The following is a 10984-nucleotide window of genomic DNA, read 5'->3' on the forward strand; positions in this document are numbered from 1 at the left end:
CTGATACGTTTAAATGTTGTCATCACATATATAGCTTCATATGCATGAATTTTCTAATTCGGTTTGCAGAAACAGCTCAAATCCGCATAAGGAAGTTAAAAACGCATGGCTGTGTCAGCAAAGGTGTTTTTAAATCATTTTTGCATTTGTTAACACTATCGGTTAGGTTTAGGGTTGTGTTTGGTGTAGGGGATATTTCCAACATGACAGAGCATTAACCTTTAGCGACACTCCCTGGATATTTGAATTCTGAACAGCCGCAACAGTACCTTAAGCAGCGTAATAAAAACGCAGCAATACATGCCTTTACAATACATGTTTTTATAAACCAGTGTAATAAAAACATGCCACGGTCACGTATTGAACGTGTGTTTTAGTGCTACTCTCTGAACTTTTCACTTTGAAACTGCTGCAAAACATGCAGTAAGGTATGTAATTATGGTGTTGCAAAAATATATATAGAGACATGTACTTTCAACAACCTGGGTTGGTATTTGGGCCCTATAATGATGCATTAAAATAATTTTTAAAAAGAAAAAAAAAAAACAACAACAAAAAACAAACAGGGCTGGGTTTTAAAACAGATTTCACAATTCAGTTCCAATTCACAACCTTGCGATTTAATTCAAATTCTGATTCAGTTCGATTCGATTCAGTATTGATTATTTTGGATATATATCAGGTACACATGCCACATTTTCTCAAGAAAACTGATCTGTATACAAACGCTTAAATTAGACTCTTTTTATAGTTTTAAAGTTTTTATAATACTAAAGTTAATTATATAATTATATTTCTACTCCAATTCATTATTTTTTTTAAATATAAACTAAACCTGTCAGTTTAACGCATTAACTTAATTAGTTATGAAAAAATAATGTGATTACAATATTTTAATGCAGTTAACGCACTGCCCCCACCCCCAGACCTGTACGTCACCTCATATTTCATACAGTTGACTTGACAAATATGATGCAGGGCAAAACTCCACAAATGCAGTCATGCCCTAAAATCCAAGATATTGGTGCAAAAAATTACCCTATACGTGTTTTGTCTCATATTTATATACACCACATATCACACAATATCATACTGGCAGCGAGTGCTGGTCTTGTCCCGATCTATCATGAGCTTAAATGTGATTTTATACAACAGTTCAGTAAATAAGAAGTTTTAAACACAATATTATGTTTTTGCTCAATTTTGCAAAGCATTGTTGTACATCTCCGAGCAACACAGCGGTGTTTAGTTTCTGAATGAGTCTGTGTTTTGAACGAATCATGTGAACCAATGATTCAAAAGCCCATTCATATAGAGAGCCATTTCCTGAGGTAAATGTGATAGTACATGACATTGTTTACAAGCTGTTATATTGATATCTTTACAAATTTCATTAAGACATACTCTGTCTTTGAACATACCTTCAGATGTTTATTCATGTTTATTTTGTGCTGAAACTTGTATTAAAGTAGGAGACGATTAGTTGACGTGCTTCGCACTGCCACTTCTACCGAACTGAGGTGCTACAGCGATCTGTAACTCCACATTAAACAGCACCAAAATGGCATTTATTGAACACTGCAATAAAATGGTCAGAAATTAAAATCTGAGACTTTGTTTCATATCAAAAGTAACAAAGCACAAAGATTTTTGCAACCTATTGGATGGGAAGTGTGCTGATCATTAGCTGAAAACAGGCTAGACTAATTGATTCTTGGAATTGAAGAATATTTAAATTACGTAATATTTAAATTAGTAAGAATGTAATTCATTTAAATGTAAAGAATAAACTCACATATTGTTTAATGCGCCACAGAAATGATCCTAGTTCTGTGTGCCATACCAGACTATACTGAAATACGTGTGATACAGAAATAGTGTGAGAGAGAAAAAGAATGAAAAAACGAAAGGTTTGAGAGGCAGAAAATGTATGTGTGTTGTGTATGTGAGCACACCTGGGAACAGTGTGAGAGATGATGGAGTGGATGAGAAAATGGAGGCTGGCGCTGAGGGCACAGTTTTAGCTCAGAAGAATAAAATTGGTGTCCGGTGAGCTAGATCTTCCCTCCAAGCACCGATCAAACCGTCAGCTAATCCTTCACAGCTAACCATCACTTGACTACAAACACATTTACAACAGCAAACAAGTAACGTTCAAGAACATCCACTTAAAGTAAGCCCTGTAATAATGAATAAATGAATATTTATGCATGTCTAAGCATCTGTTGAAATTGGTTGTTTACTTTTCACCTGGTAAAAAAAGGTTTAGGCCAAGGATAGTTCATGCAAAAATGAAAATTATTATTCACCTTCCCCTTACGTCTACCAAAACATTAATGGTTTTCTTTCTTCTGTGGAACAGGCAACAAGTACCATAAAAGTACTCTTCAAGACTATAATGTAAATCTTTAGATGCCATCACTGACATCAAACCTGGTGCAAAACATCTTGAAGTGCCATTCATTTGCAACAACAACCAGCTAAACACAGGAAAAGCTCATTTAAAACCAGCTAATGTTTATAAATGATGCTAAGGAAAATATCTAAATTGAAACATATGCCATTTTGTGGTAAAATATCTCTACATCCTGAAGGTTTTCTCATTCTCATTAGGTATACGCATGATCATTTTCGCCTCAAAAAAGTTGAGTGAAATTGTCCATGTCCTCCCTCACTTTCTTTTGAGAGCGCTTCAGTTCCCCCCATTGAACATCATTCTCAATTAAAAGGAATGAAAAGCCTTCAAAAAGCTGAAGGCAGCAGAACATGAATTGGTTCACATCATCAAGATTGATTTGTCACTCAAAAAAGGTGCGTTCCCAGCCAACAATGGTTCCTTTTGAGCACATCAAAGCTGAGATCCCCCCAGGACACAATAGTGTGGCGCACCTGTTTTAATCTCAAAATTGCTGTTCTGATGTTTTCAAAAAACTGTCTAGCTTTGTCACAAACTTCACACTTCAGTCCATACCTTCCAGTCTTTTACACCTCCTCTGAACCGCAAATACACTCTCAGCTTTACACAAAGCACACTAAATATTTATAACTCCACTTCTCTGCTATAGAAACGTACTACTCCAACATAATTAATAATTGTAGACTAGCATATTTTCTGTTTTGCTTGCTACATAAAATTGACTACAAATGTACAACCTTGGATATTAATGTTTAATGTGCCCAAAAATACTGCATTTACTTTAGGTCTTCCACCATAATACAATTTCTCCCAGTTGCTTAAACAGATTTTCTAAAATCAAACGGTACAATTCCCGAAATTATAAACATGAAAGCAAAGCAACAGACTCAATTATAACTCAACTTAAACTTAAAGCAAAGTGAACCTATTTATAACCTTATAAATCATTTAATTTCATTGTAATGTTTCATTCTAATGGCAAACAAATGTGATATAGGCTACAGTATTCAGCATTGTATAAGTTTCTTTAAAAGGATGCAATAGCTTTGTGTGTAGAGGAAAATTTAAGTTGTTATTGGCACGTAACTCGGTGCTCCGTTGTGCTACAGACATTTATAACACTTTAAATAATGCAACTTGTTTAGGAGAGATGTGCTGCTGTTTTTATATGCAATCATTTTTTGATTTTTCAACTGGCAGTCAATAAAATGACTGAAAGAAAAATGTTTGAGTCCTCTACAGAAAAGCGCGGTTCTCTGCGCTGCCGATTTCTTCACAAAATAAAGGTTTGCATATATTTTATTTCATTTATAAACTCTTTACTGTGCTGTAAATTGTATTATTTTACGCAACGCAACATAAGAACGAGATGTCAGTCAGCTGCATTAGCAGCGGTCACTTCGCATGACGGAAACGCCTTTTGCCTTGCATAAAATAAGTACATTTTATTCATTATAGTACTGAATTTAGTTTAATTTAATTTGATGTTAAAATATGTTCTCTAATGTCAGTATTGTTTGTTCATGGGCAGGTTTTGGAGTCAGTCATGACATCGTTCAGCTACGAGTGAAATGCAAGGCAGTCTCAGGTTCGTAGATCCCCCGGTGAACAGCAGCCCTTGACCGGCTCAGATTTCAGCAACACACCAGCATGAGAAGGAGTGCTATTTCGGTAAAAAGCGATTATAGAGAATGGTTGAATACACTAAAATTAAAATGCTACTTATAAATGTTACATTTTTTTATGTCTAAAATGCTTGTTAAATGAGTTTAAATGTATGTAATATTGCTGTATTCACCCAAATAAATTCAGTTTGTCTTGTATTTTGTCCATGTGTTCTTGCTTAATAATAAACGTTCATCTTTTGATTATTGCTGTTGCCTCAAGTAATTCTGTGTTCCCATCTATTTTAAGCCAGCAATATAATAATTTTCAAACAATAGTTGACTTATAACCATGTTTGGTAAAAACATTTAACCCAACCAGCTGGTTCAAAATAACCCAGCATGTGTTCTGACCAATATTTAACCAGCACTGGGTTGCCAAATAACCCAAGTTGGGATGTTTTTAACTCAGCATTTTAGAGTGCATAATTCTGTGGATTTTGGGTTTTTACTATGTGGTATGAGAAATGTGTAAATGTACTACTTTAGACAGACAGATAAATTAACTGTTAATTAGTATACAAAATGCTGGGTTTAGAACAACCCGAGTTGGGTTTATTTGGTAACTGGACAGAACACATGCTGGGTTATTTTGACCAAGCTGGTTGGATTAAATATTCTTACCCAACATGCTGGGTTGTTTTATTCAAGTCATATATTGTTTAAAAATTATTATATTGCTGGCTTAAAATGGGCTGGAAATTAAAAATCACTCACAGAATTACAGAGGCAACAGCAATAATCAAAAGATGAACATTTATTTTTAACCAAGAACACCCAATATAAGACTTTTTTTTATTTGGGTGAATACAGCATAGTTTACAATATTACATACCATTAAACATGTTTAATAATCATTTTAGAAATAAAAAAATGTAACACTCAAAAGTAGGACTTTAAGTATGTTCAACCGTTCTCTGTAATCACTTTTCACCGGTGCCGGTGTGTCAGCGAAATGTAAACCAGTGATGGACCGCCGCCTCGCGTTTCACTCGTAGCTGTAAGATGCCGTTACTGATTCCATAACCTGCCCATAAAGCAAACAGTACTGAGATTAGAGAACATATTTTAACATAAATTAATTCTGAATTATAATGAATAAAATCAGTTTGTTATGCAAGCCAAAAGGCATTTCCATCATGCAAAACGAATGACCGCTGCTAACTCAGCTGACTAACATCTCTTCCTTGTATGTTGCATAGCGCAAAAATATAATTTTCACAGCATAATAAAAACTTTATAAATGAAATAAAATGTATACAAACCTTTATAACCTGTCTCCTGTAGAGGACGCAAAAATCCTGCACTCTGATTGTAACTCAGCAGCTTGGTTGTTTCATTGGAGACAGGCTCAACCCAGTGGTTGGATAGAAAAAAAATAACCCAGCAGCTTAGTTACAGAAAAACTACCCAGCACCTGGGTAAAAAAATATTAAAAAAAAAAAAAACAGTAAAATGACCCAACAAGCTGAACCCAGCATTTTTTAGAGTGTATCATTACTGATTTGGTTGCTACATAAAATTGACAATGTGAAACTATATTAATATCTGCTGAAAATGTTAGATATTATACACTGTACAAATGAAACAAAAGCTTTGTGTGAGAAACAGATCTGAATTTAAGTTGTCATTCACTCTGAAAATCAATCTGATCCAGTTCTTGAGTCAAACTCACTAATTCAATCTGGTCACAACAGTTAACGGTTCACTGGAGGAAGAAATTATGAATATGAATTAATAAAAACTTACAAAGCTATCTCATGAATTTGACTTAACGTGGCGTATGGACAACTTTCATGATTCTTCAAAAAATATTCTTTAAAAATAATAATAATAAACACCTTTTGTGCTCCAAAGAAAGAAAGTGAGATTGAGCTAATGACAGAATTCTCATTTGTGGTTGAGTCATTCGTTTAAAATATTAACCAAAAGCAGTAAGAGAAAAACAGCTTGTATAGGGAATGTGAATCAGCATCTTCAGGGTCAGGCCAGAGAATCTCATCTACATCACAGGCAATATTACAGGACTGCGGCTCTGGCCAGACAGCGGGAGGAAAAAGCTCCTCTTTGCCTCATGAACTTCAGGCAAAACTCCAAGGTAATGTTCTCACAAGCCTCCTCCACAGCCTGCAAAAGATTTTACTGCTCAATATGCGGATTTCTGTCACATACTTACCAACCTTCCATAAAGAAGACCAACTAGTAGAACAGATCTCATCACAGACAAACATTATCCCTGACCTTCTTCTCCTTCATCCTCCTCCTTATCTAATTTGCTGCATTGCTTTGATTCAGAGCCAGTGACCTCACTCATCTGTGAACCTTTTTATACATCCTGAAGTTCTGCCTGAACAATTTTGCTTACTGGCATTCACACGGTGAAAACGGAGTTAAGTGTACTTAAGCTGTGATGAGCTTTGAATGCTAGTGGTGCTTTCTACACGAGCACCTGGTGTCAAATTCTGAATAGTCAGAAAATTAAAAAAGAATTGCAATATGTGAAAGAGAACAATAATGTTTGTAGTTTGGATAAATTACTCATTCTCTCGGTTTGTCCGATTTTATTGCGTAAGTAAATGAGAAACGGACTGCGAAAGCATTATCTTGGTCAAACTCCAGCACATTACAACATCTCAAAAGTTAATGGTTAAAAAGAGCTATGCCAGCAATTCCAAAAGTATTACAGAGTATTTATGGTTGAATTAAATCATGAGAGATGATTATGTAAATTTTCCCATACTACAAAAGGGTCATAAATAAACTGGAGGCGTTCATTAGCGCTTTGGCGAAGTAATGTATGGACCTTGCATCTGATAGGAGGGTTAGTTAGCCAGCTATCAGCATGATGCATCAGTCCAGGCCGCCGTGCTCAGCGCTAGATTTGAAATGTGTCAGAGGTAATGGGAAATATCGTCTTATGTTTTTGCTATCATGACTTGCAGTGAGTTTAACTCCATCAAAGGTGCAGTGCAGTGTGAAGAGAGAAAATGCTCTCTATCCAAGATTCACGATGAGGCAATTCCCACCGCATTTCATATCGAATAATATTATGTTCCAGTTGCACGGAGTACATGATGCCTTATATCTTCCACTCAAGATTTAGAACAGCAGCTGCATGAAAATACATTACAATGACAGTAAATATCTAAACAGGGTTTTACAGAACGTATCTATTTACAACAAAAGACTTACACATGGGACACGATTCATCCCATCATTCATGCCAGCTATATGCTGATCCACTTCATTTATTTTCATTCATTTTTAATGGAAACACAAGAACGGCTTTTCGTGTTGCAGCACGCTGAAGCGTGTGCATCTCTCCCAAGAGGAGGCAAACAAAGTCATCTCAGCAGGGTGCTGAAATTTATTTCACCCTGTCCTTTCTCTACGGCCCTAAACCGCAGCTCTGCACCCAGCAGGGGTGTTTTTGCGGCAGATCAGAGAGAGACAGCGCCTCCCCAAAAAATTCGGTTGAGAATAATAATTGGCAGTACAAATATAAAACAGAAAATATGAAATGAAAACACTTTTAAATAACACTGTTTAACGGTGACACCAGAGGATGCAAGACTTATGAGACTCATGAGATAAAATGTACTATCTTAACTTACGTAGTAATTTAAGTCAAGGGAAGAATCAATAATAAAAGGGTTGGTCCACCCAAAAATGAAAATTCTGTCATTAAATCACTCACCCTCATGTCGTTCCAACCCCATAAGACCTTCATGCATCTTTGGAACACAAGTTAAGATATTCTTGATAAAATCCGAGAGCTTTCTGACCCTGAAAATAATTACTCTATTTGTGGTACTCGTGAATGTGCATCAAAGACTGACACGAAAGGGAATAAATAGTTGAATGAACGTTATTTTTGTTTTCTTTGCGCACTAAAAGTATTCTTGTAGCTTCATAACATTATGGTTGAACCACTGATGTCACATGGACTATTTTGTCCATGCTGTGTTTCTGGGTTTTGAATGTGTCAGTTGTGTTTCAGATTTCATAAAAAATATCTCAGGTCTCATGGGTTTGGAATGACATGATGGTGAGTAATTAATGACAGAATTTTCATTTTTGGGTGAACTGGCCCGTTAAGATTCATCAGCAAATGATTATTGTCATGCTATGCATGATAACTAATAAATGGCCAACATTAGAATTTTATACCATTTTGTCTAAAATTTAGAACTAAAATCTAAAATGAATTGTTTTAAATGCTCCAAATGAATTTAGTCATTACAATTCAGTGGAAACAGTATGAAAATAACAAAGTCAGCATGAAATGAAAATTCATCGTATTTTCCAAATGAATTTAATTTATCTTTTTGCCAGATTGTTCAAAATCGTAAATGATTCATCCATACATATTCTGTTTTGACCTTTTTAATCAAAATGTCATAACTCTGGTTAGTTTTTTTTTTTTTTTTTTTTTTTTTTTTCAATTTCACTTCACAGTACGGAAGAAAACAGCAGTCGTTACTGCTTTCTTATCATGGTTATAACAAGGTTATTATTGTTTTTCAATTATTAGTATTAAAGATTAAGTGAACATGACAGTTAAGAATAGAAATATAATTAGAAACAGAAATGAATTAAACACACAACATGCACATTTAAATATCCAATATCAATTGATAACAATACATTGAAAATAAATACATTTAAAGCTCTGTGGAATACTCGATTCTGATTGGTCAGTCACCACATTCCACAGTATGTTATTCCCCGATAACAACCGGTAAAAACTAATAACACCTACAGTCTGACTCTTGTACACTGTAATGGATTATAAAATAACTAACAATCTGGTAAGATTTTGAAATGTTTTTGTTTTAAATCAATATCTTTTATTGCCATAATTATTGGCAATACATGTCCATCTAGTTTGAACTTGCCGCTTTATAGCAACGGCTTTCTTCATGGAAGCTTAGCGTTCAAATATTTCAACTCAGATTCAATCTTTATGTGTAATTATTTACTTTTGTGGCAAGCAGCCATGTAATAAAGAAAAGGAAAGGAAAGGAAATGAAAGGAAAAGGAAAGAACGTGTAAAAGTATGGTGTCTCATCGCAGAGTATGGGCTTTATGGGGCTTTATTCTGCGATAACAGCGAGCTGAATGTACATTATTCCTTTCTGAACATATAGCCAAGGTAATACAACTAAATATCCAATATCAATCGATAACAAAGCATTAAAGGAGAAGTCCACTTCCAGAGCGACAAGTTACAGATAATGTACTCACCCCCTTGTCATCCAAGATGTTCATGTCTTTCTTTCCTCAGTCGTAAAGAAATTATGTTTTTTATGTCACTCTAAAACATTTCAGGATTTTTCTCCATATAATGGACTGATATGGGCCCCCTGAGTTCAAACTTCCAAAATGTAGTTTAAATGCGGCTTCAAACGATCCCAAATGCAGTTGTAAACGATCCCAACCGAGGAAGAAGGGTCTTATCTAGTCAATCGATCGCTGTTTTTCATTAAAAGAATACAATTTAAATTCTTTTTAACCTCAAACACACATCTTGCTCTCCTTTAACTCTGTGTATTCTGGCTCAAGACAGTTAGGGTATGGTGAAAAACTCCGACCATATTTTCTCCCTCAACTTCAAAATCATTTCAAAATCATCCTACATCACTGCAGAAGTTCCATCCCAGTATTTGCAAACTGAACATGCAAAAAAGATCAAAAACCCCTAACAAAAAAGGTAAAACAGTGATATAGGATGATTTTGAAGTTGAGGGAGAACATGAGATGGGAGTTTTTCGACATACCCTAACTGTCATGAAGCGGAAAAAGGTCGGGAAGAGCGAGACAAGACGAGCATTTGACATTAAAAAGTATATAAATTGTATTTTTTTATGAAAATAATTTATCGTTTCACTAGATAAGACCCTTCTTCCTTGGCTGGGATCATTTACAACCACATTTGGGATTGTTTGAAGTCGCATTTAAATTTCATTTTGGAAGTTCAAACTCGGGGCACCATAGCAGTCCATTATATGGAAAGAAAGAAAGACATGAACATCTTGGATGACAAGGGAGTGAGTACATTATCTGTAAATTGTTGTTCTGGAAATGGACTTCTCCTTTAAACATAACAGATACGTTTTTAAAAGCAGATAATGGATATATTGTAATCCTTCCCTAGTTAGATGCTCTTTAAAAAAAAAGATGGTTTGCACTTTAAATAGCTCTGCCACAACAAACACCCAATTTTTGGTCAAAAAAAAAATGAACCAAAGAGGATAACTTTGCATCCTAACTTTCAGAAGTCCAGCACAAAGGGTGCAGCAGCATACGTTTACACTTTGTATGAAGAGTGACAACAGAAAGAGTGTGACTAGCATTCAAAGACGACCCACAGAATCAGTGCGTGGCCCCGTTTCTGCATCTCACTTTTAACTTCATGCCCAGCAAATAGAAAGGGAAAGCTAGCAGAGGGAGGAGGTCATGACCCTGGCTCCTCTGGTTTTGAGTGGCGTTGGTTACTCCAATGAATATCAAGGGCAGATCAGTTCCATTATTCATCAGCCAGCTGCTTAAAAGTGCCTAAATTTACACATATATTGGAGAAGACCGCGTGAACTTCCTGTCCCCTCTCTCGCTGTAATATTGCCTTGCTCAGAGTTTTGTTATTGTGGGATCTTCACAAACCCTGGCACCCCAGAGGCGTTGTGTGCATTTGTGGGTGGCAGAAGATTTATAAACATAGGACAGCCAGATCACATTTACCCGCTGAATTATTGAACAGGGATTTTATGAGTTTCTCCTCTCTCTCCATCACATTTTCTGTTTGGCAATGTCATTCAGAGTTTACCCAGTTGCCAGCTGCCTAAATGATCTCAATATACCCAAAGATGATGAAATCTGTGAGGACTAAGTACTACAGTGTTCA

The sequence above is a fragment of the Labeo rohita genome, chromosome 14, assembly GCF_022985175.1.
Source record: "Labeo rohita strain BAU-BD-2019 chromosome 14, IGBB_LRoh.1.0, whole genome shotgun sequence".
NCBI classification, from domain to species: Eukaryota; Metazoa; Chordata; class Actinopteri; order Cypriniformes; family Cyprinidae; genus Labeo; species Labeo rohita.